At 36.8% G+C, this 27,378-nt stretch overlaps 1 protein-coding gene and 1 long non-coding RNA gene across 2 annotated transcripts in view; one reads left to right on the top strand and one right to left on the bottom strand.

Moving 5' to 3' along the window:
* LOC105475403 (potassium voltage-gated channel subfamily D member 2) overlaps positions 1–27,378 on the top strand; it is a 486,131-nt gene that overhangs the window by 418,738 nt on the left and 40,015 nt on the right. The gene's annotated exons all lie outside the window — the stretch shown is intronic.
* The window catches only part of LOC112425517 (uncharacterized), a 42,576-nt gene continuing 20,629 nt past the window's right edge, over positions 5,432–27,378 (bottom strand). Inside the window, exons 2-4 of the long non-coding RNA XR_011622016.1 lie at positions 19,961–20,106; positions 13,665–13,893; positions 5,432–5,756 (exon numbers count right to left, since the gene is read on the bottom strand). This is a non-coding gene — a long non-coding RNA (uncharacterized lncRNA). The remainder of the gene's footprint in view (positions 5,757–13,664; positions 13,894–19,960; positions 20,107–27,378) is intronic.

Raw genomic sequence — 27,378 nt, 5'->3', positions numbered from 1 at the left:
TTAGGCAGTTTAATGGTTGATTCAACAGGTTAAGAATGCTTGTTCAACATTTCTGCTCTGCCATTATTTGGTTTGTTGGTGATATTCCTACTCAGGGTGTTAAAATGACTACAGCAGCCATAAGCATCACATGGTCATAGAACGACTTGCAAAGAACAAAGAAAGGTCAGCCTTCCCAAGTGTCGGGGACTTCTAGAAGACTCCCCAACTATCCTGTTGGCTAAAACATCTTTACTTGTCCATTTCTAAACAAATCATTGCCAAAGACAGATGGGATTGGCATGACTGACTTAGACAATATATCAATTTATCTCATGAAACACTGGTTGAATACTACTTTTTTCTGAGCAAAGTTTTGTATCAAGCACCAAGCATCATGCCTATCATCCCGTGCATTTTTGATGAATAAACAAAGAAATCCTATGGGTTTTTTTTATATGCTTTTTCTAATGGTGTCATACAAATGGAGATAGAGGAGGCACTCCAGTCTACTATGATCTTACTAGTTGGCATTTCTTAAACAAGTCTACAGGAGGATAGAATAGTAATGATGAGTATCCTAGAGACCCTATCGTGTAGTGTTGAAAGATGTCAGTAGAACTCAGAAGAGCTTTATCTTCTGCAGAAAGAGACCACAATAGGAGCACTAATTGGAAAGATGCTGGTAGCATTTCTATAGTCTGTGCAAGAAATAGACATCCAAAACCAATGTGAAAAGTTCTGCTTTCTAATTTTCTTAGCAAAAGGAATATTTAATGTATTTAAGTAATACCATAACTGGCATTTCATGCATGTACAATTCTACTATCTAAACATGATTGGGACATTCTATGCCTAGAGAGAAAATATGACTAAGAGGCCTGAAAATTTGAGGAGAGCAGTATAATCAATGACCAGATCAGAATAGCATAGTTACAACAAAAGTAAGTTATAATCCAAAAAAATAGAAAAATAAAGGATGAGAATCACCTGTAAAGTCTACATGATCAAAAATGCAAACTCTTTCATGTTTTTTCTTTAAGAGAAATGAGAAGTGGAAATAACATTTCAGAGATCCATGAACTTGAAGTCTTAAGAGCATAAATTCATGGGAAGTAATGGTAGGAAAGGCACAGTAAACAGAGATGGTTCCATTGCTGCTTGCAGGAAACAGCCTTCTTCTTTCTCTTCTCTTTACCTTTTAATGATTCTCTGGCTTCTTACTTGAACCATTGGGATAATAGGGACCATCTACAAATAGAGCCTTTATTTAGTAAAATAGTTGTAATAAGAAAGTGGAGTACTTCATCATCACCTGAAAGCAAAAGGGATACTGCTGAGTACAAGGAAAACCTCTGTCTGTAATTAGAAGTTATTTTCAATGTAGACAAGATTAATCAGAAGAAAAAAGTACAACATGGACTTCTGGAATATTATAACAAGATATGTAAATTTCCTTCTTGGTGATAAGTATAGCAAATTGCTTTATATTTTTCAATCTATTGCTACCAGTTTCATTTTAAGAAGTTAGAGGATTTTGCAATACAAGCAGCTTCTGACAACACATACTCTGGGTAGACCTTAAGTGTCTCTATGTAGTTACTTTGAGTAGTCTCTGGTAGACCTTGAGGTGGAGCTTACTACTTAGAAACAGTTTACAGCAGGGCTCTTCAATTGCCTGTGGATCCAGGGCCTGTTAGGAACCAAGGTGCACAGCAGAAGGTGAGCAGAGGGCAAGCCACAGAATCTTCATCGGTATTTACAGCCACTCCCCATCACTCGCAATACCACCTGAGCTTCACCTTCGTCAGATCAGCAGTGGCTTTAGGTTCTCATAGGAACACAAACCCTATTGTGAACTGCGCATGTGAGGGATGCAGATTGCACATTCCTTATGAGAATCTAATGCCTGATCATATGTCACTGTCTCCCATTGCCCCCATATAGGACCACCTAGTTTCAGAAAAACAAGCTCAGGGCTACCACTCGTTCTACATTATGGTGAGTTGTGTAATTATTTCTTTGTATATTACAATGTAATACCAATAGAAATAAAATGCACAATAAATATAATGCATTTGAATCATCACCAAACCATCATCCCATTCTTGGTCTGTGGAAAAACCGTCTTCCACGAAACTGGTCCTTGGTGCCAAAAAGTTTGGGGACTGCTGGTTTACAGCAAGGCTCAGAAGTAGCAACATAAATGAGTGCTGATAAAGTTAGAAACTCTGTATGTGTCTAAAACAAGACTAGGAGAGCGATAAGAATCCATCTTTCTCCTGCAAGAACTATCACCCTTCCAGATTTGGTTGCTATTAACTGGACTAACCTAAGCATTAAGATCATATAGGCTCTGAAAATCCTTCAGAGTCATTAGAATTTTTGAGGGCTAACATACACCAGTGCATGAGTCTGTCCAGGTTCTCACAAACGCTTCCCTCTTATCAGATTACATGTATAGAGATATCCATCCGACAATGGAAGCAGAGCACTATAGCACTAACTAGGAGGTTGACATGTTGATATCAGATGCTGCAGTGTCAGTGGTAAAATTTGTTTCTCTGAGATAAATGATTTCACAGCTAAAGATGGGAAAATTCAACATTAGGTGTAGTCAGCACCTGCTCTATGAGCTATTTGTCACTGTGGAATCTGGTTTTCTTCAGAGTGGCAGTGTTAACTACATATTTGCTATCACAAAAGTAGTTAAATTTCTACTTCACAGCTTTACTTGAATTCTGATAAAATATATTTTGTTCTACATAAGGGAGAAAGCTCTCTAACAATGAAGAAAGAAAAGTTCTCTAAAAATGAGGAATATTCTGACAAAGACAAATTGTTTGAGAACTTTCTCCTAATATGAATAAGTAAAAAGCAATGCTATTCTGATGCCAAGAGAACCTCTTTCTTCCTGAACCCCGGTGGGCAGAAGTTGTCCTGTGAAATCTGTTTCTGCCTTTATCTATGTTCCTTAGAGGGAAGAGAAGCACAATTCCTAGATCTCACAGAGCATATTCAAGTGACTGAAGATATTACCCTCCTCCTCACTCCCCAAACACATGCCTACACTAAACAGAATGCAGTCATAGAACTTTCTTTCTGGCAAAGAAAGGCATTAATACTTAAGGGATATACCTAAGGATATTTAAATGGAATATGTTTGTGTTTCTGGCACCCCACATAAGAATCCAGGTTCTAAATTTAGATTAAATGGTAAATGGATATTTAGATTTTTTTCCCATATCTTGGCTATTGTGAATAATGCTGAAATGAACTTGGGAGTGTAGATATCTCTTAGAGATCCTGATTTTAATACTCTTAGATACATAAGCCTAGAAGTGGTATTGCTGTATCATAATGGAGTTCTAGTTTCAAATTTTTGAGAAACCTCCGTAATGTTTTCCCTAGTTGCTGCACCATTTTCCATTCCCACAAACATACAATGGAATATTATTTAACCTTTAAAAAGATGGAAATCCTACTGTTAGCAGCAGCAAATCCACATAGTTCTGCAGCAACCTCAGTTCTTGCCTCCTCAGAAGAAAGAATTCAATTGAGAGGCATAAGGCAGAGAGATGGAGGCAAGTTTTAGAGCAGGAGTTAAGATTTATTAAGAAGTATTAGAGCAGGAACAACAGGAAATAAAGTACACGTGGAAGAGAGCAAGGTGGGGGACTTGAGAGATTCGAGTGCATGGTTTGACCTTTGACTTGGGGTCTCAGATGTAGGCATTCTGCATGTGCAGTGGCCTGCCAGCACCTGGGAAGGGCTACAAGCACAGGGTGTTTACTGGAGTTGTATCCGAGCTCACCTGAGGCATTCTTCCATTACCAGTTGAGTGTTCCTAGAAAAAGGTCACATACCAGTTAAACTCTGCCATTTTGCCTCTCAGTACACGTGCTTGAGTCCATTACCCAGATCCTGAGATCTCATCAGGAAACTGCAGATCACTGGTTTCATTTGTTTCTATCTACTGGAAGACTGCCTTTGCTTGACACCGGTTGTGACCAATTATTATTTTAGAGAGAATCACCTGATGGTCACTTGACATTTCTAGTATGTGTGTGTTTGTGTGTGGAGGGGTCCTCTCCTACCCTGGTCATGTCTGCTTGACTACCTACTATAATACTACCATATGCAACAACATGGATGAACCTTGAAAACATTATGTTAGGTGAAATAAGCCAGACACAGAAGGACAAATACTGCATGATTCCATGTTCCTCCTCTCCCCTTTACCCTTGACAACCACTGTGCTACCCTCTGCTTCTATGAGTTTGACTGTATTAGTGTCCAGTGGTTGCTGGGGGTTCAGGGGAAGAAAAAATAGGAAGCTCATCTTCAGCAGGTATAAACTTTCAGCTATGGTAGATTAATAAATTCTAGAAATCTGCTGTATAACATAGTCAACAGTACTGTATTGTACACTAAAAATTTTGTTAAAAGGATAAATCTCATGTTAAATGTTATTGACACAATTTTAAAAATTAAATAAGTATCTGATGTAATGCATATGCTAATTAGCTTGATTTAACCACTCTACAGGGCTTACATATTTCAAAACATCACGTTGGGGGCAAGCATGGTGGCTCATGCCTGTAATCCCAACACTTCGGGAGGCTGAGTTGGGTGGGTTGCATGAGCCCAGGAGTCTGAGACCAGCCTGGGGAACATAGTGAGACCCCATATCTAAAAAGAACAACATAAAAAAAAAACCCATCATGTTGTACATAATAAATATATGCAATTTTTATTTGTCAATTAAAAAATACATATTTTAAAATGATAAACCATCATAAGCAAATTCTAATCAAAGTGTTTACGTAACAATAAGGTTACATAAATATATAATCTTTATAGTTAATGAAATAGGGATTGAGATTTACATTGTAAAACAGACCCTTCTTTCAAAAGTATCTCTTTTGTTACTGAAGTTCAGCTGTTTAATTATACTCTTGATTGTGTAATAAAGGTAGACAGGTAAATATGCAGTATGGAAAGCATTCAGTGTCTAGTTTGGACTGTGAGACTAAATCCCCACTGCAATCTGGTGGACACATTATTGAGTCTCAGATTCCGTCACACACATGGGTGCATATGGCTTTCTTAAAAGCTAAAGCTGCAAAACTAAAGCCACACTATGTACAGATATACTCATTCCTAGTGTACACGTAATGTAAAAAAATGTAAATGACTTAAGAGTCCACTTTAATTAAGGGTTATGTAAATTATGCTCTATACTAGGGGTCTACAGACTTCTTCTGTTAATTACTGTATAGTAAATATTTTCACTTTCGTAAGCCACGATGTCTCTCAAAATCACTCAGCTCTGCTGTTGTAACAAGCAAGCAATCAGAAAAGATGCAAACAAACATGTCTGAGTTTCAATAAAATTTTATTTATCGACACTGAAATTTGGATTTCATGCCATTTTCCCATATCAGCCATTTAAAAATGTAAGGATCATTCTTAGTTTTCAAGTGTTACAAAAAAACGAGGCGGGCTAACTTCACCCACGGTCTGACATTTGCCACTCTGCTCTATAGAGGGGACCTTCCCAGGCCCTGGAGACCCGACATCGCCCAAAGAAGAATTTCTTGTCCTGATCTCCTTGAAGCTTCTGAACAGCAAATTCAGCTGCCATGGATTTGTTAGTGTTGATCACTTGTTCAGCACAGTCTTGTCTGATGGAGCAGACGGAAAGCGCTTACCATGTCTATCATCCACAGTTTTTGTTTCAAGATTCTTCCATCTTGATCTCATAGCATAATCCTCTAAGAAAAAAAAAAATGTTAAAAGAACAAGACTTAAGCCTGGTTATGATTACAAAAATAGAAGTAACTGTACCACTCTAAAGATGTACTTTTGTCTATATTTCCCAGTGTTAAGAGTATCAAAAATGATCTCCTTTTATAAAACTGAGCAAGAGGAAGGGAAGCCTTACCTTATGGATGCCAATAACCGACCCTGAAAATGAAAATAAGATTTTTGCAGATGAGATAACTCTGATGGATTCAAAAGCAGACTCCACATACTCAATTCTCTCTTCCAATTGGTGCTCCCTCTGCTTCACTGTTCTTCAGTTCTTTAGAGAGCCTTATCATGGTTATAATACACACAGAGTGTCACTGTAGTACAGGGTCTTATCTTATGAGAAACAGGAGTATGAGCAGAAAAATACACAGTAGTGGGCCGAATTCAGATACTCGCTTCCAATATCACATTGCATTTTTACTTTCTGGGCAAGAAAAATGTAACATAAGACATAAAATAAAAATATTCCACAAGCCCAATACAGAATAAGAGGAAATAGTGGCATTGTTTTCTTTTTGCATCATCAGTTTTGAATCCCAGTGAATTATGCTGCAATACAAATTTGATTTTTTTAAATGTTGGTGCCTTAAATACATAGACTGAAATAGATGTTTAATTTTATCTTTAAAATAAAACGGTTCCATCTCAATAATCTGATTCCATAGATTTCTTTCCTTTTGTTTATAAAGACTATGTTTATAAAGTCACCATTTACATAATTTAAACTTAATATTTACTTGAAATATACATGACAAACCACTAGTCATAAAGTATAAAATGTAGGTTATCCTTTATTTTATTTTTGGATCAATAATCTGGTTTAGTAATTATGATTTATATGATAGTTTAGACATAAATCTTCACTATCTCTCTCTCTAAAACTACTTAGATAGCATGCTTGAACATTGCAACAATGTGCTTCTTTGTAGCATGGAATATGCATAAGCCCAATTCCTTTTGCAGTCCCATTTTTTTCTCCTTCTAAAGAGAGGTCATACTGCCTACTGAAGAGGCAAATGAAATGAGGGTAAGAGCCTAAACAACTTTTAATTTAGGGAATATTCTCCATTAACGAATTCCCCAGAGCATCCTTCAGCGAAGGCCACAGGCTTCTTATTTCTCTGTATCAGTATTGGGGAGTTGAAACATTTAGAGGGTATTTGCTAGTGCCTGTCTCTCACACCCATTTTACCAGCTGGAGAGAAGTGTGTAGAAGTTCTAGTCAAATCAGCAAGTCTCCTGGACCCTTTCTGATTTTTTCTTCTGTACCTTGTAAATCACAGCACAAACCTTTCTTTGTGATTCTGGTGTTAGCAAATGTCTCTTTTTTTTTTCAATGATCGCTTTTTATTTAAAAAATGAAAATATTATTTATTTGTTAAATGATGAGCATTGAATAAACAATTATGTGCCCTAGTACTTGTCTATGAAGGGCTAATATATGACACAAATGTAAAGCATACAGGAAAAAAAAAAACTTCTTTAGAATGGCTTTTAAATTTGCTTTTTTATTTCTAAAATAAAGACATACATACACACACACAAATACAGTTCTATTACTTTTTATGTAATACTTCTTATAAAGAAAGAAAACCCACCAATAACTCTCAAAGAGGTCCTGACCTTGAGTATTTAATTATTTCCAGATATCACCAAATGAGTGGCATCAGGGCAGAGAGGAGAACCACGTGCTTGCACAGACATGCTGAGGTCAGCAGGCAGTGGCACCAGAGCTATAACACCATCCAGTGACATTACCCTGTTTGCATCACACCTTTTTATTTGCCTTCCCATTCACCTGGTGAAGGGCAGGACACTGGAACAGATGGGAGTAAGAAGTGAAGTAGAAACACATCGAGAAGAGTTAGAATGCATTTTAGAGTCACAAATAAGAAGTTATATTTCTAATAATGGCATTGATCATATTGATAAATATTTATTGACCACTTCCATGTGCTAAGCACTATTCTAAGCCAAGAGAATACAGCAGTGCATAAAAGAGACAAAAACCTTTGCCCTTATGGATCTTACATTTTAGTGGGAAGTGGGAGGGAGGACAGATGAATACAAAATAAAAAAAAGTAAAATGCATAGTATGTTAGAAGGTAATACAGGCTATAAAGAAAAAGAAAACAAGAATGAGGATAAAGAGTGGCAGGGAGAGCTGTGGATGTTGAAATTTTAAGTAGTGTGGTCAGAAAAATCTACACTAAGAAGATGACATTTAAGTAAACACTTAAAAGCAGTGAGGAATGAGCCTTGGATGTGTAGGAAAAGAGAAGTCCACGCAAGTGCAAAGGTTCTGAGGCAGTAGCATGTATGGGGTCTATGAGGAACAGCCAAGGAGTTGTGCTAACACAGAGTGGGACAGGGAGTTAACCAGATCAGGTAATGAATGTATGCCCTCGTGGACCATTCCAGTGACTGCTTTTACCTACAGTCAGATTGGAAGCCAATGGAAGGTTTGAAGCAAAGAAGTAACAGCTATACAAAATTTCTAACATCTGCTTTAACAGGATCTATTTGGCTACTGGGCTAAACTAGACTGGGAGGGACAAGGCAGAAGTAGGCAGAGCACTCAGGAGGCTATTAAACAATCACTATGGCGGGAGAAAATGGTGGTTTGAAGTAGGTTGTTGGCAGAGGAAATGTAGGGAAGAGACTGGACAGTAAATATATTTCAAATATTAAGCTGACGTAGTTTTCTGACAGATTGGACAGTGAATATAAGAGACAGAAGTATAGGATGACTGAGGTTTTTGGACTGAGCAACTTACAGATGGTGCTACCTTCAAGTAAACTGGGGGAGACAGGGAAGAACAGAATGAAGGGGAGGATTAGGAGTGGAGCCGTGGATATGTTACTGTTGAGATACCTACTCCACATCAAGTGGAGATGACACACAGGCAGTTAGCTATGTGAGTCTAGAACCCGAAGAACAGGTCTAACCTGGAGGTACCCATTTGGGCATCATCCAAGAATAAATATTATAAAGCCAGTGACTAGATGTGATCAACATGGGAAGGAGTGTGAATATCACAGAGAAGTGGTGCTGATACTGGGAGCTGAATCACTCAAGTGTGAAGAAGTTGAGGCAACAAGGAGACTAAGAAGCAGAGACCAGTTTGGTAGGAGGAAAATAAGGAGAATGCAGTCCTAAAATCAAATGCAGCAAGAAAATGTTTCAAGGAGGATCTTGCAGTCAACTTTGTCAAATTCTGGGTCAAGGGAGAGGAACACTGTGAACTGACCTTCAGATTTAGCAATTTAGAGAACCATTAAAGGAACAGGTTTGGTGAAATTGTGGGGTAGAAAGTCTCATTGGAATGCAACAGAGACAGAATGAAAGGAGATGCATCAGCAATGGCAATTCTTTCAAGGAATGTGCTGTAAAGGGAGGGAGACAAATGAGGAGGTAGCTGGGAAACGAAGTGAAGTCAAAGGAAGTTTTTTCTTTTGTTTGGTGATGGGCAGTGAGAAGAGATATAACATGTTCATGCCAATATTACATGAAGGCCATCTCCTAGTGCAACAAAGATCATTATGGCTGAATAATCTGTACCAAGGGCAACTTCCAAAATGATGGTCCTTGACCATGGTGCTTGGGGATCAGTTAACTTTAAATTACTTAATACAAACCTTTTTTGGTTATCTTTTATTTTTCTCCTCCAAGTATGTCCATAATATAGTCACTTACTATAATGACAGAAAATGTTATACTACATTATGTTGATGTGAGATAAACACACCAATAAGACCCAAATTTCCCAACCTTGGCAGACTGAGTGAATAGGAAAAAGAGGTTTCCCAGGCACAGTCCTTTAATACAAAGTTAATCTCATCCTAGATTCCAAGGTCCCCTGCAAAAACCCATCTTTTCTAGGATTAACAAGAAAAGAATTATTCTTCAATAAGAAAGTGTCCTGCTGTTTGGGACTGCTGACTCCTGTTACTTTGCAGCAAGGGCGCTCACATAGATGGGAACTTTGAGTTCTCGATTCTCTCCAAGCCACAGGGCCAGGGAGAGGATTCAGCCCCTGTGGGGCATTCCACACTGTGCAGCTGCCTCAGCTCTGCTCATTAAGATGAAACTCCTATGAAGGAAGGCACTTTATTTTATATTGATTGGTTGTAATGTGACTGTCCTTAGAGTTTCTGAACAACCCACTGTTTTGAACTCCAAGGTACATTTCCCCCACAAAAGAACAAAAGGATTATTACTCATTTAATCAAAGGAAGAGTAAACCTACCAAATCCTACTAAAACAACTACTCACAAAAAAGGTGAGCAAATGAAGCATAAAATAGAAACATGAAGTAGTAGTATTTAGGTTGGGATGTCCCTTATTCAACTTCCTGATTCTAGGAATCTCAAAGTACAGGAGTACCAACATTCATGTATTTTCAAGCTTAATATACCAAAACATAAACATTTGCATTTTCTATTCATTTTCTGAGCTCTACTCTAGCATAGTTTATTTTTCTGTTGGTATACATTAAAAGGGAAAAAGGAAAAGATATTAATAATCTTACTATTCACCCTCAGAGCACCATGTACTTCATACTTAACAGGTATAATTCATTACTTTTATTCGTGCACTGCTTTGACTAATGTTTGTCTCTCTTATTAGATGGTGAGCTGATGAAGACAGTGATCATTCTCCTTCTTCAAGGCACTGATTTATTTTTAGTGCCAAATGTAGTTACTTAGCAAATAGGAAGTGGTTAAAAATATTTTTAAATAGATAATGAAAAAAAATTGAGAGGAAGGAACCAAAGAAAGGAAGGGTAGAGAGAAGGAGAGATGAGGTGGAGGAAGAGGGAAAAAGGAAAGAAGCAGGGAAGTTAACTGGCTTCCAATATGTGATTATTGCAGATCTAGTTCTGTATTTGCTATTTTATATGCACCACCCCAATTAATCCTCGCAAAAAAGTATTATCATGCCTATTTTACAGAATTAAGAACTGAGACTCAAAAAGGTTGCAGTCACAGCCCTGGCATGTAGCAGCTAGACCATAGTCCTGTCTGAATTTGCAGTGGATCTGCTTCTCTCCTTTTCTGCTATATTGGAGCAACAGAAATAGCAACATGGCAGAGAAAGGCCACAAAGGAGATGAAAAATATAACCATCTGTAAATAGAAGGATGGGTGCAGTGGTTCATGCCTGTAATGCCAGCTCTTTGGGAGGCCGAGATGAGTGGTGGATGCCTATAGTCCCAGCTACTGGGGAGACTGAGGCAAGAGGATTGCTTGAGCCCAAGAGGTTGAGGCTGCAGTCAGCTGTGATCGTACCACTAAAAGAAAATAGACAAAAAGGATCTTTCCTGTCTGCTTTGAAGGAATTAGACTCAGAACCGAAGCTTGACAAGCCATGGTGATGCCTCCTTTCTTAAGCCCATTTGTGCGTAGGGTCTCCGGCTTCCTGCAGTAATTGTCTACATTTCCAAGAATTCTGAGAAAGTTTGGCTCTGTTTCTTATCAACATAGTTTGGTGGGGCGGAGCCACCTCAGCTTGATATTTTGGGATATAACCCTTTTCATGTTGGACACCTATATCTAGATATAGGTGATCTTTACAAAGTGTTGTCGTGTGCATGTAGACTGTATAGCCTGGCACCTGGGTCTAATTAAGACAGGCACAATCCATAAATAAATAATGATGACTTGTAAATCCTTTCTTCTATTGAAAAGGGCTAAATACAGAACCAAGTTGGAGAACAGGTATCTCTTCCTATATGAGCCTGGCCAGTCCAATGACAAGTCCAAATGAAGATGCCTCTGTTCCAGTGGAACTATAGATATTTTTTTCATAGTAATGTACTGCCTCCAATTATGAAAAGACTACATCTAAAAGGGGTTAGAAGGACCACCATAATTCTATTTCATGTTGATATTATTACCCCCAATGATGCCTACGACACTCTGAGGTGTTTGCCATTGTGCTGTGCTGGTAAATTGGCTACTCTGAAGTTGACGCTTAGCATCGGGCATACTCGGAAGTATGACCTGGACTACTGCTACTCCCCAAACCCATTACCTCTCTGTGCAGTGACACCAATCCACTCATGTTCTGTTCTGTTTCTCTACCTTTGCTCCAGTTGGAATACTGTTTAATATTCCTGTGATTTCTCCCTAACCCTACCTCAACCTCAAGTTCCAGTTTAAATCTGACCTCTCTTCTGAATTACTGTAGCACTTTTGGTCTTCTCCTTGGCCAACCTCCTCTGCCTACCACACACATTTTAGCAAATACTGTAAACTGGATTGATGACTAGATCCTTGATTCCCAGCAAAGTTTGCAAATTCCTTAGGCGAATAGTTCTTATCTCATTACTGAGTACTCCATGATGCTAAATGCATGATATAGCATGATTTTGTTTTATAAAAATCAAAACCGAAATAAAAGCTCAGTTCAAACTATTGTATATATATAATAGTTTTATAAAATATATATTATATATAATAGTTTGAACTGAGCTTGATATTTTAATAGCTTGCTTTATATATGTATCCCATAAGTTTTCTGCCTCACTTGCCCACTTTAATTTTAAGAAACAACAACAAAATGCAGAAAAAGTATGTTTGTCCTCAATTATAAGAAATATTTGGCAATAGAAAACATGCTAACTTTAATATTTTATATTTTCTCTGCCAATGAGACTATGAAATTTCACACTTTATGTCAGACATATTTTGTGAAGGAGTGCCAGTGGATTGTCACATAAGCTGGTTGTCTACTATACTATCTGATGCTTTTTAAGAAGGAGAGTAATTGGGTTAGATTTAAATTAGTGTGTTTTTAGTAATTCTCAAATGTATATGCCTTCAAGTGAAACTATAATGAAGAATAGGAAGAAATAGCAAATGCATATGTGCACTTAATAAATACATTTGTTGATGATGATGATGGTGATGATGATGACAGTGGAAACGGAAATTTCATTTTCTTCTTCTACAGAAAGCCTTCCAATCCCTCCACTCTGCACTTAAAGCTATTGATTTATTTATTTTTTACTAAAGTTTGTGATGATATAAGATTAATCAGCATGCAAAGTATCTCAAAGTAGAAGGACACTGAGTAGTTTATAGACGGAAGTTGATTGACCACACTGCTATGAGTTGATTTCAAAAAGAGGTGTAAAATGAAATGACAAAATAAATCAAAGAGTCCACTAATCCTCATATAAGGGGCACCACTGACTTGAGTTTCATATTACATCAATCCTTTTATTTAATAGCTTCGGTGAAAACCACTCCTGGGAGCATCAAACAAGGCAGCCAGCCAGAAATGTCATTATCCCAAGCAACATTTCTATTGCATAAAGCTACTTAACTCAAACTACAATTTATTTTCAGAAAAAGCTGGTTTTACTTTTCCTGGATAACCCAATATTATATTATTTTCCGTATAGATTGCAGACAAACATATTTGGTCGGTAATGAATAGGTAAAAGGAAATCATTTCACTGTATTAAAATACATTTTTTCCTCAAGAGGAAAACACAGTCTGTGCTGAAGGCTAAAGGAACATTTTGCTAAGAGTGCTAGAGCCAAGTTTAATTTAGTCATTCCCATGGCCAATAAAGAGTGTCCTACAAAGACCCTACCCAGCATATATTCTTTTTATGGAAGTATTCTGTGACTTCTTAGGTTATACTGCCATACTAAATTTGGCCATGTTACAAAACTGTGAACTAAACCTAAATCATATATTGTATTGTTTGATCAATGCTATGGTTTGAACATGTTCACCAAAGTTCATATGTTGGAAACTTAATACCCAATACAACAGTGTTGGGAGGTGGGGCCTAAAAAGAAGTGATTAGGTCATGAGGTTTCTGCTATCACACATGGATTAATGCCCTTACCGCCGGAGTGCATTAGTTGTTGCCAGAGGTTCTTGTTATAAAAGTGAGTTCTTCAACCACCCCTTGCTCTCTTGCTCTTGCGTTTTCTTGCCCTTCTGTCTTCTGCCTTTGAATGACAAAGCACAAAGCCCCTCACCAGATGCCAGCACCACGCTCTTGGACTTCCCAGCCTTCAGCATCAGGAGCCAAATAAACTTCTATAGTTTATAAATTCTCAGTCTCAGCTGTTCTGTTACAGCAACACAAAATAGATTAAAACAGTCAGTAAGTAAAATGCTGATAGATCATCAAGTAAATCTAAGTAAATATTTTAAAACTTAGAATTCCATACATCTGCATATAATGACATTATCTTCTTTTTAACTTGAGAACGTTCTATTTTACACAGCTTTTGAAGCTCTGAGTCAGTAAAATGGTTATCATTTTTTCCACACAGGAAGAGAACATGTTGAGGGGATCAATCTTCCCTAAGCACTGATAAATGAGTGAGTTTGCATTCTAATTACAGATATGGTTTATGTGTTTTCTCCTTTCAAATGTGATTGCTATAAGGTAAAGAAATCAGAGAATAACTTTTTATACTGCAACCAATAATTTTTGCATTACTTAACTAAGTATATTTCCAGTTTTGATGTCTTGAATGCCAACCACTTAAAAGTTAATATTTTTTTCTTCCTAGATGGGTAAAAGAATTCCCTTTTAGATTTATCTAAGTATGTGAAGATTTTTTTATTATAATCATTTGTTTTAGAAACTAAAGTAGAGCTTGAGGATATTTTTAAAGAATACCAGAATACCTCATAATAAAGAGTCTCTAGTCTGATATGCTAAACAGGATTTAACAGCTTTTACAGAGCATAAATTTTTGCTGTATACTTTAATATGAAATTCATGCATGTGATGACATACAGATTATCCTTTAGAGAGATTTCATAAAAACACGAGAAGATATAAAATGTAAAAATGTAGGGAAGCAGTAAGTTTACCCCAGTGGACCAACTGCAAGAGAATAAAAAGTAGAAGCTGTGGGAATAATGATAAGATAATGCTAAGAACAATTAGCAAAGCTATGACGTAGAGTTAAAGTAGAAGTACCACGCCACTGAACAATCAAATATAGTCGGTAGGACCTAAGTTTTTAACATTATGTATCAAGTGGTCTCAAATAAAATTACTGGACATTTTAGAAAATAGTAAAGAGACTTCATTTACTGGTCACCCAATTGTGGTCATAGATTTTTAAACATCACATCACTATATTTATTTATTTTTAAAATGTTAAGGAAAATTTATTTATATTAACTGTAACCCTCATATTTTAGGGAAGCATATTTGGGTATATAGATTTGTCCTTTTTTTTTTTTTTCTTTTGATATGGAGTCTGGCTCTCTTGCCCAGGCTGGAGTGCAGTGGTGCAATCTCAGCTCACTGCAACTTCTGCTTCCCAGGTTCAGGTGGTTGGATCTCCTGCCTCTGCCTTTTGGGTAGCTGGGATTATAGGCATGCACTACCCTGCCCAGATAACTGTTGTATTTTTAGTATAAATGGGGTTTTGCTATGTTGGCCAGGCTGGTCTCGAACTCAGTCTTTTATCCTTTTAATACATTTGGAGACCCTTTGTCTCTCACAGAGCATCTATAGCAAATCACTTAAGAGCATGCATGCTGGAGCCAGATGGTGGGCTTAAGTTTAAGCTCAATTGCTTGCTAATAATGAAATTCTGGACAATGTTCTAAAACTCTTTGTAGCTCAGTTTCCGAATTTGTTACATGTAAGTAATAATAATAGTGTCCACTTTACAAGCCTGTTATGAGGATTAAGTGAGATGATACATATAAAACAGTAAGAAACAGTGCCTGGCATGCATTATACTGTCAGTCAGTGTCAACTATTCGTGATTACTGTGAGCTATAAGCTAGTCTACATACTATTTCAGCTTGAAATAATGAAGGAAATTATTCGTGCACAAAATCATTCAACAAATATTTGGTGAGTACCTACTGGTACTAGGCTGTGTCATCAATTGAGTAGATTACAGCAAATTCTAATGTCAGACCCAAAAGGTAGACCAGCTTTCCAATCACAGTTACCCTACAAAAGGAATTTGGCAATAGATTCTGCTATGTATTTCATCCTTACCACCAAGAAATCAGCTGTGTTCTTTGGGTTCAAAAGATGGGAAAATAAGAAAATACTACTCTGACTCTTCTAAAATTCATGTAGGTATTTCTGTTATATTTCAAAAGTCTTTAAATTTAATAGGAATTTGACTTATTAAAACAGGAGACTTGTTGAGATGGGAGATGATTAAAGTCTAGCACATGAAAATGGTATTAAATCAATGAATAATATGTCCAAATTATGGATCAATTTGCAAAGGTTAAGGAAACATTCATTCCTTTATTCCAAAGCATTTCTTGAGCTTCTTATTTGTACGAGTCACTGTGGTAGGACCCAAATATACAGAGACAAACAACCAGAAGCCTTGCTCAACAGTAACTAACAATGGAGTGGGAATGTTTTGCAAATAAATTAGTGACAACACAAGATGAAAATATGAAACACAAGTATTATGTTATTGTTATGGAGACAAAGAGTAGGAGGACAGGAGAGAAAAATCCCCTAAGAAGGTCAGGAACGTTTCCAAGAAGAGGTGGAATTTGTTATTAATCTTCAAGGATGAATGAATTTTCCATTGCAAAGACAGATAGAGAAGGAAAACGATGATGTCAAAGAAATGTCAAATGGTGATGTCAAAGAGAGAATACTCTTGAAGGAAGAGAAGGCAACGTTTTGACATTTGACATGGGTAAATTCAATCTTAGATTGATAGATTTTTGTTAATGAGTATAGAAATACAACTGTCAATTCTCACTAATAGAATATACAATTATGAGTCATCAAAAAATACATGTTATGTGAACCCTTGATATACATATTTATGTAAACGATATAAAGAAACTCACGGAAAAACCCCAGTAAAAACAATATTTCAGGCATGGAGAAAGAAAAGATACAAGTAGATAAGAATAGGGTGTGTCCGCTAAGTTGGGAGAATCAGGACAAGAGCTCCCATGGAATCTGAGAATTAAGAGAGTTTCAGAGGTGATACTGAAAATGGTGGGAAATGCCATAGATTAGTCAAGAAAAAAATAAATCAGAAAAGCTATGAGTGGTTTACAGTAATCCTTTACCAAGTTTATCTCTAAAGAAAAGGATATAAATAGAACAGTAGAGTAGATGGGCATTGAATGGTGAAAAGAGGGTTATTGTTTAATGGCAATGTTTAGATCAAATGAATGTACTGAAAATAATAAGCCAGTATAAAAGGAGAACATTCATATGGCTAATTCATATAAGTTTAAACACTTGTAATGTTATCTTTGTTCATCTAATTCCCCTAAAGTTGCCCCAGACCTTATTGAAGCTAGTGTGACGCATTATCCTAACTGAGAGACAGCCTGCTCAATTTACAAAGCCACATTTCTATCTGTGGCATCACATAAGACTTAACATCATAAACAGGCTATCTCTTAGTTTTTTCTTTGTTTGAAGCCAATAGCCCATTTAGATATGCTCTTACAACCCATGACATAAATAATAATCAATACATTATGGCCCCTTTCAACATCAAACTTTGGAGAATTTTAAAAAATAGAAAAATGTATTAAAGTTAAGACAATTTTAATTAGCTGGGCAAGGTCCTTCATGAAGTAAACAAATGTTGAAATCAATTTTTTCAGTTCTGTAGGTGTAGTACAAGCTGTTTTTTGATGGTTAAGATCTATTTGTTCAGTATTTATTGACTGCATAAAGTACATCTATTTCTAAAGAGTCATGAAAGGGAAGACAATAGCTAATAAATGTAATGCTAAAAAATGTCTGTAGGATCCATTACGCTCTGTGTTGAGATTAGTTTAGGGTGTGTAACATAAAAAAGATAGAAGTATATTTGACTCTTACATAAAGGGAAGAAGTAGACAGCTGATGTGATGACTCCATAAAATCTTCAGGGCCCCAGGCTCTTTCCATGTCATTATTCCCCTACCCTCAGGGTGTGGCACTGGTACTCATGGGTGAAGTAGGATGCAGGAGCTCCAGCTTTTACATTTGTGTTCAAAGTAGCAGACGATAGAAAGGGGAAAAATAAAGATGTTCCCTGTCCCTTTTAAGGGAAGTTCACAAAAGTTCTTGTCAGCATTTCTGCATATATTTCACTGGCCAGAGCTTAGACCCATGGTCATAGTTAGCTGGACTAATAACCAAGTTGAATGGCTGTAATGCCTAGCTAAAAAAAAAGAAAATTAGAGTTCTAGTTCTGTTACTAAGGAAAATATATGTTAGCTTTATTAGGAGTTAAATAGTAATTTCCATCATATTTAAAGTTTTCAAAGCTCTTCCTGCCTGATAGGGAGACTGGAACAAGAGGCAAAGTAGGCGCTAGGTGAATTTAGAATGGAAATTAGGATAACCAAATGGCCATATTCAAAAGGAGGCTCATCTTTTCTAAATTAGTTGCTTGGGAAATCCTAAGCAAAAAGAACAAAGCTGGAGGCATCACGCTACCCATATTCTAACTGTACTACAAGGCTACAGTAACCAAAACAGCTTGGTACCGGTACAAAAACAGACACACAGACCAATGAAACAGAATGGAGAGCCCAGAAATAAAGCCGCACACCTACAACCATCTGATCTTCGACAAAGCTGACAAAACAAGCAGGAGGAAAGCACTCCTTATTTAATAAATTCTGTTGGGATAAGTGGCTGGCCATGTGCAGAAGATTGAAACTGGACCCCCTCCTTACACCGTATATAAAAATCAACTCAAGAAAGATTAAAGACTTAAATGTAAAACTCAAAACTCTCAAAACCCTGGAAGACAATGTAGGCAATGCCATTCTGGACATTGGAACAAGCAGTGATTTCACGATGAAGATGCTGAAAGCAATTGCAGCAAAAGCAAAAATTGACAAATGGTATTTAATTGAACTAAAGAGCTTCTGTAAAGTGAAAGAAACTATTAACAGAGTAAACAAACACTCCAGAGAATGAAAGAACATTTTCAAAACTATGTACCTGACAAATGTCTAATATCCAGCATCTGAGAGGAACTTAAACAAATTTAAAACAAACAAACAAAAAAGAAAGTTAAAAAGTGGGCAAAGGACATGAACACTTTAAAAAAAGACATACTTGTGACCAACAAGCATATGAGAAAAACTCAACATCAGTGATCATTAGAGAAATGCAAATCAAAACCACAGTTAGATACCATCTCACACCATTCAGTATGCTTATTACTAAAAAGTCAAAAAAATAGCAGATGTTTGTGAGGTTACAGAAAAAAGGAATGTTTATATGCAGTTGCTAGGAGTGTAAATTAGTCCAACCATTGTGGAAAGCAGTGTGGCGATTTCTCAAAGAACTAAAAACAGAACTACTAGTCAACCCAGCAATCCCATTACTGGGTATATTCCCAAAGGAATATAAATCATTCTCTCATAAAGACACATGTACGTGAATGTTTATTGCAGCACTATTCACAATAGCAAAGACATAGAATCAACCTAAATGTCCATCAATGGTAGACTGAATAAAGAAAATGTGGTACATATACACCATGGAATACTATGCAGCCATAAAAAAGAATGAGATCATGTTCTTTGCAGGAACATTGATGGAGCGGGAGGTCATTATCCTTAGAAAACTAAGGAATTCCAAATACCACATGTTCTCACTTATAAGCAGGAGCTAAATGACAAGAACACATGGACACACAGAGGGGAGCAACACATACAGGGGATCACTGAAAAGTGGAGGGTGGGAGGAGGGAGAAGATCAGAAAAAATAACTAAGAGGTACTCGGCATAATACCTGAGTGACAAAATAATCAGTACAATAAACCCCCCTGTTGCACGTTTACCTATAAACAAACCTGCACACATACCCCTGAATTTAAAATAAAAGTTAAAAAAAATCAGTTGCCTGGGAAGTAGTATTAATTAATTATTGTGGTTATTTATTATCTTTGCTCTGTTTACAGAATTTCAGTATACTACTGGAAACAATAGAAAATAGCCTTAAATGTGGAAGGTGTAATCTTGATGTCCTCCATGGTCCAGTGCTTGAAGGGTTGAATAGCAATGTTTAGAAACTCCTGAATGGCTGCTGTCAAAGACAGCATCTAAACAGGAGTCAAATTTTCACGCACGCCAATTTTCACTGGCACGTCAGCTGGATACCCTGCAACCAACTCCCTATTAAATTAACAACAAAATCATAGCTGCACCTACCCTTCATCAGCAATTTCCTTCAGGAATTATCCAAGGTCAGTGCTCTTCCATCTTACTACTGCATGACAGGAGTCAGCATTTAGCCATCACCCTCCAGATGGTGATATTCAGGACCTTGGCAAACTGCCTTTCAAAGGTTGTGAGCCCTATTGAGAATAATTATCTAGATATTGAACGATATTTTTCACTCTTTATGGTTAAAGTAATTGGGAGCGATGTGGCTACGTTGGCAGAGCATTTGGCTTGCCTGTTTCCTTTTTTAAATAACTACAAGTGGAAAAACGATGTGAGCCCACTCATCTGCTGTAACATTCAGAAGAATGGTTATTACACAGCACTAGAACCTGAATTGGGGCCCTACGTTCAAGAAGAGGAGAAACCAGAGAGCATCCCCAGAGTGAGAAAGTAGCTACTTATTAGAGGTATGTGGCACCTGCAGGAGGAGAAATGCTGATACATTGCAGGTGACACTGGCCACACTGTGGTGTCAGTGGTGTCACATCAGTAGGTCAGACGGGACTTCCACAGTAATCGACAAGGGCTGTGACATGGCTGGCACAAAGCCAGATGAGAACCAAATCCCATCTTGTAGCAACATAAAACCACTTTATTTCACTATGAGCCTCACTCACTTGGACATCTCATGACACATTTGACAAAATGTTCTGTTCATTTTAGGAAGTCATCCACATTTCTGATGGTTTCCCTGGCATCTTTCTATGGCCAATAATAAAAATAGCAATGGGTAACTCATATTGAGCTTTTACTATATGCCAAGCTCTATGCTAAATTTATATTCATTTTATCTCACATAATAATGGCTATTGGCCAAACACTATCCAGTCCTGTCTACTTTCCTTCCAATAGAATCTTGAGTGGAAAGTCCAGATAAAGAATATTACCTTTATAACCTCTATCTGTTTATTTAAGAGGAACAAAAATCAGTATCAGGGTAATCAACCATAGCGTAGCCAAGGAGCAATTTTAGAAAGAGACATTTCTAAAATATCAGAATTTCATAATATTCTGGTTTATTTTTGGATGATACATTATTCAGGATGGTAAAATTTTCAGGTTTTTTTTTTTTTTTCTTATAGGCTTAAGTAAATCTTCTACATCCCTGGGCTTCAGCTTAAAGTACAGAAATGATGCTTAAATCTTAAACCTCTGGTCATCTGAGTTGTTTCTCTTTTAATAATCCTTTCTTCAAAGGCAATTCCTGCTCAATGGGAAAAGTCACAGCTCCTAAGTATTTATGTGCCAAGGTTTCTGTTCAAGGAATATTTAAAAGCTATTGACCAGATCACTGATTTCAATGGCAAGCTATAATCATTTTACATATAGTAAGAAAAGAAACACCTAATAACAAGGGAATAATATGAGCTATGTCTAAATGACCGCATTTTGTATCTTATACATGTTAAACTTCAACAAAATTGATAAAATACTTGTTATTTGTAGTCAGTCTAACCTGGGTTAAAAATCCTGTTTTACCTTTTATCACTGGAGCAGCCCTGTGTAAATTACTCCATTTATCTAAGTTTTATTGTCCCTCTAAATATCATTACTACGTTGTGGGTGGTTTAGAAATAATGCATGTAAAGCATAGCAGGTATTTGATAAATGATAGCAAGTATTACTATCTTTCTAGTTTTAAAATGAACTAAATGATACAAAGAGTAAATCTTAAATGAATGTGTAGAATAAAATGTAAACCATTTTTAAAAGGAATTCATATTTTAGTCCTTTAATATTTCCTATTAATGTTCTCTTTTGGAATTAAAAAAATGAGTTATTAGATATGAGTTTACCAGAAGCAAATAGTTTTTAATTCAAGCAGAATAGTATTAGGCTATATCTGATATTCTCTCAAGCTATCAGGAGAGGTAAAATGTAATGAAAGGAAGCCAGGAGACCCAAGTTCTTAACTCTGCTGCGACACTTATTCTGGAATTTTGGGCTACATTTTCTAAGACCTCGATGATCTTAATGTAAACACAAGTGGTTGAATTAGATGATCTGGATGGCTTTTTCCTGTCCTTGCATTCGACAATCATGCGCTCAATATGATGTATAAAATTCCACCAGCAGAAAGTCATTTCTTTGACTGTAGACATTGACAGGCAACATGGTAAAAGGAAAGAACACACAGTTTGAAGTCAGACTTAGCTGAGTTCCAATCCAGCTTCACTTTCCAGTTATATGACTTTTAGCAAGTTGCTCACCTTCTCCGAGTCTGTTTTCTCACTTGCAAAATGCCGATAATAATGACTACCTGCTGAGAATGTTATGAAGATTAGAGATGGTGTAGGTATTCAATAATTGAGTGGACATTCAATTAATCATAGTTATTATTTTCCAGAGTCCTCCAATAAAATGCAAATTCATCAAGAAGGATTATTTGGGGGGATTTTCCTGGTTGCCAGGAATTGAGAGCCACTCAAAACTCAATTAAATAAATGAGAAATATAAAGTATTAGTGTTAATAAGGTTACACAGAGTTTCATGAATCTCAAGACTGAGAGTCTATGGAACCGGAAATTGAAAAGGACGTAAAGCCTCTCCCTCTCACTCTCTCTCTGCCCATGTGTCCCCTTCTATCAGTGCCTTTGATCCCTTCTCTGTCTTTTCTCATTTCACCCCTAATGTCCCCAGCTCCCTGGACTCCTTTCTGTCTCTCTTCTGCCCACAGAGGGTCCCTTATTGACTAACTTCTGTTTCACTCCCAGCTGTGGGATACCAGTACAACCAGAGCGCAGGGCCATGTAGTTCACTGTCTATTTCATAGGGTTGGGCTGTAGGAAGACCCTGGGATGAGTACATAAGAGAGGATAGTACCCCAACATAAAACCAGTACAAAGGGTCACACAAAATGCTTGTTACCCCCGTAATACCAATTTTCTGACAATAAGGTACATAGAGTTGGAGTCAGGGATGGATACAGTTTTTGTGAGTACTGAAGATTATATAATTTTGAGAACCCTCTTTTAGACCAAAAAATAAATAAATAGGGTGCTTGTTGTAACCCATTTTCTGCTGCTGCAACAGAATATCACAGACTGGGTAATGAGTAAAGAACAGAAATTTATTTCCCTCAGTTCTGGATGCTGGGAAGCCCAATATCAAGGTGCCTGCAAGTTAATTTTCTAGTGAAGGCTACATCCTCTGGAGGGTAGCAACACTGTGTCCTCACATGGCAGAAGGCAGAAGGGCAAGCTAGCCCAATACTGCATGGAGCCTCTTTTATAAGGATCTTAGTCCCATTCACAATGGAGCGGGTCTCATGGCTTTATCACCTCTTAAAGGCCTCCTCTTTTAATGCTATCACATTGGCCTGAATGTTGAAGGCAACACGTTCAAAGGATAGCAGGTATGAATACAGAATTACATAGAAGAGTGGATATTTGCTTGAAATTAGGAAAGAAAGTACAACAAATTATACATTATAAAAAGGTTGAACGTAACACAAATGTCACAGAACCCAGAAAATACTTTCTGTGAATTAATTAACACACATCTATAATCCTTTTTTCCTACACTTTTAGGCTGTATACTTAGTGCTCACCACTTTGTGTAACAATAATATTAATAATGTTTTCTATAGAGAGAATAGAAAAATAACTATCTTTTCTCTAGCAGAGTTGATCAAAATTTATTTTTGTCTAATTTATTGTCAAAATGTCTTTTGTCTAGTTGATAGTTGAGATACAAAACACAGGCATTTTCATCAGGTGTAGGAATAGTACAGGTTTGTTTTCTAAAAAGGTAGGAACTCTGACCAATTCTATTTTATGATTTCATAAAACTTGCCTAATGCAGCAAACCCTGCTCTATCAATTCTATGACTATCAGGAGAGAACTTCTTTTTTGGTTTGACATCAATTAGAACTGAACCTTTTGGTTACAAATTTACAAATATGATGTTTGGAAGAATTTTCCACACATCAGCTGCTGGCTAGTCTGAGAAATCTATATACTGCCAATGCCAGGTGATTTATAACACACTTACATAACAATACAGGTTTTAGCATTTGTACCTTTGTGTCAGGTGCAGGGAGGGTGGTAAGTGTCAGTCTGGAAAAATTCCTACACTGAGACAACTATAACAATAATAAGTATTCATGGAAGTGGCTGTGAGTCACACTTAAATGTAGCCCACAAAACTCAAGCTAAATGTATACCCAACTTGCCCCCTTAGTCAGATCCCAAAGCACTCCAACACTCTCTGTCCATGGGGGAAATAAGGAGCAAAAGCTGAAGTGAAAAGCAATAGCAATACTAACCTACAGTAGTTGTAATATCTTACTTTAGAGAATTAAACAAATATGTATATGCATGGTGAGCACATTGCTAGACTCCTTCTCAGGGCACTTAAGCTTACGATTTATCAACTTCATTGTACATCTGCCTCTGGTTGGGGTGCATGACAGATTATGATAGGCCAATCACTTAAGATGCTGTTGAGGGATGACAACAAGGCTGAAGTAGAGGGACATTGTCTCTGAGAGTTCAGCTTGAGGGCTCAGGGTGATCAAGGAATGAAGACTATAGGAGAACTACTGATAAGCTAGGCGAAGTGACAGCAATGACCAACTTCACCTGTTAAAAGAGTGTGCCCACAGATAATTCTGCATTTGCCAGCCTTTCCTGGGTCCCTCCTCTGCTTCAGCAAGAAACTAGCCAGGCTGCACTCAGAGCTGGAGCTTCATTAAGCAAAATGATACAAGAGGTTTTTTCAGGTAAAAAAGGCATACAAGAGACACCAATAACGTGATTGTCAGAAAGGGAAAAACAAAAGTGACAACTCAAAGAGCAGAAAGACACTCTCAGAATTTTCATAACAGTTGTTAAAATCAGTGACAAGTAAAAGAAAATGGAAGACAGAAAAGAAATACCTTCAATAGCTTTCTTTGAAATGCTGTTGTATACAATGCAATGAAACATAACTAAATCAGGTGACAAGTATACTCAGACCATAAATTACAAACCTTCTAGGTAAGTTCATTAGAAACAGATATGTGTGCATGAGAAGAGCTAAACAAGTAGAGAATTAACAGAATGTAATTGTATTATGTACAAATAGGTCAGCTAAATACCATTAAATGAGTGGTTTTGTCAATAATGATCTTTCTAGAAAAATATTTACACACATGTCTAATATGGATGGATGGCGAAGGTAAAACTAAACATCATCTTACAGACTGACTAAAAATGTTATTACATAAGCCTTTGAGTAATTATAAAATGTATTATGTATTCAGTTTTTGCTATTTCCAGGACCACATTAATGTTTCTTGTACACATATAATTATACACTTTTCATAGATGTCTTGTGAGACAGGCATTTGTATTTCTTCCCGTTCCCAACCCTTTTCCCAGTTATCTTTCCTACCAATGTTTTATAGCTGAATTAAGATATTTCACCACCCCAAATAAATAAATTTAATACCCTCCCAACCTTCTCAAAACGTGCTGGTCTTTTTTCATTGTACATATCGTAATGTGCAACTATGCACTTATTTTTTTGTTTATAGGTTTAATTTCTGTCTTCCTCTCTACCATGTAAACTCCATAAGGGTAGAGAGTCCTGTTTTGTTTACCCAGTAGGCTCTATATATACAGATTGGTTAAATAAATAAATAATGAGAAAACTGAATCTTAGAAAAGTTAATTAAGGCCATAAGTAAGTGGCAAAACATCATTCACATTCTCTGTGTATTCAAAGCCCTTGAAATTAACCACCGTGTTACCCTGTCCGTGCTAGCAAGGCTGTATAATTTGCAGGGTCCACCACACAATAAAACCGTGAGCTCCTGTTCAAAAAGCAAGGAATATGTGTCATTAAAGTTATTAAAATATAAATCTTTTTTCCTTTCTTCCACAGTTTTCTCTTGACTTGTGATATTTTTGCTGTTTAATGTGGTTCCAAGTAAAGAAAACTTAAAACTTCAAATTATTACCATGAATTTTACCATTTATCTTTATGTTGTGTAATACCAGTTTTAAATGCAAATATGAGTATTTAATTTGTATGCAGAATCACCAAAATTACACAATTCTTATTTCATAACTTGGATATGCATATGTATTTTGTTCTTACCAGAACAGTAGAAACACTGCATAGAACTAACTCAATTGTTTTTATGTCACTTCTTAATTATGCACACATTAGACGAATATTTTCTACCTTCAACTTGCTGGTGAGCAAGGAAGGGTTGAAAGAAAAAGAGGTTGAGGATTTTTTTGTCTTTCTCCTCTCCTCTTATGTCATCATTTCAGCCTAAGTATTTGGTTAATAAAGGAAAGTAACAGGAGTAAGAAAACATGTGGTAAGGGTACCTGGTTGTTCATGTTTCTTTGAATGCCAGACCTTCTTTAGATGTTTGAAGCTAATTCTAGTTTGAGAATAAAGTGTGGCTTTTCAGGTCTGTCATCTCTCCCACTTACTCCAGGCAGATGTGACACACTTACCTAGCACTGGCTTGGAATCTTACTGAACTCTTACATACCATGGGTTCACCAGAATTCTGTGCTCATTTGACATTATAAGTGCAAATGGGGCAGCAAGGAATGGTTTCCATGCATGGTATGCATTTCTCCTGAATTTGGGCCCATACTCCATTGTCCCATTGCATTTCACTTGCAAAACACAAGCTCAAAAATAAAAGTAAGAATTTTCCAGACAGCAATAGCAGACCATTAAACCAAGCATGAAGCCTTTATGAGCTTACACACCCACGAAGCTGGCCCTGTATACATTCACAATCTAATGCATCTTACTGCTTTGTGCCTAGTGACACTATATCCAAACTCCCGCAGTAATGAGTCATATTTTAGGAAGATAAAGATACTTGATTTCAGTACACTATGAGGACAATGAAGGATGACAAGTTGTTCCCAAGTCACTTTTCAAACTTTTATTGTAACTGGCAAAGGAGGCAGATACATATGTTTGCACACCAGGAACAAGGAATTATTTTTATTTGCAGACATTTATAATTGCTTTGCCATTGATTGAGCTATTAAATATTCAAATCTGTGCAGGGAGCAGGTAATTTAGTGCAGCTATATTTTCTCCCCCACTTCATTATTGAAATTGAAGAAAAGTTGAATTATACAATCATATAGCTGCAAATATTTTAGCCAGGATAAGAACCTTGTACTCTTCAGCCTCTTTTGAAGAATGAGACAATCATAAACAAGGTCAATATCTTCACTGTTCTTTGAGTCTGGGTTCATTTTCCATTTTTTCCCCAGTTTCTCCTGACATAATCCCATTTCAGAAGGCATATGTTCTAGCAATTATACCAAAGTTTATCTTATTTACCATCACAGTTTAGAATTGTCTTGGCCTGAGGAGCCAATCTAAAGTTGGTACTTAGATTGTATTTAAAAAATTAAACAAGTTTTTAGGTCTG

Source organism: Macaca nemestrina, chromosome 4 (assembly GCF_043159975.1).
Source record: "Macaca nemestrina isolate mMacNem1 chromosome 4, mMacNem.hap1, whole genome shotgun sequence".
Lineage (NCBI taxonomy): Eukaryota > Metazoa > Chordata > Mammalia > Primates > Cercopithecidae > Macaca > Macaca nemestrina.
The sequence above is the reverse complement of the archived record's forward strand: the minus strand, read 5'-3'. Positions and strand labels throughout refer to the sequence as shown.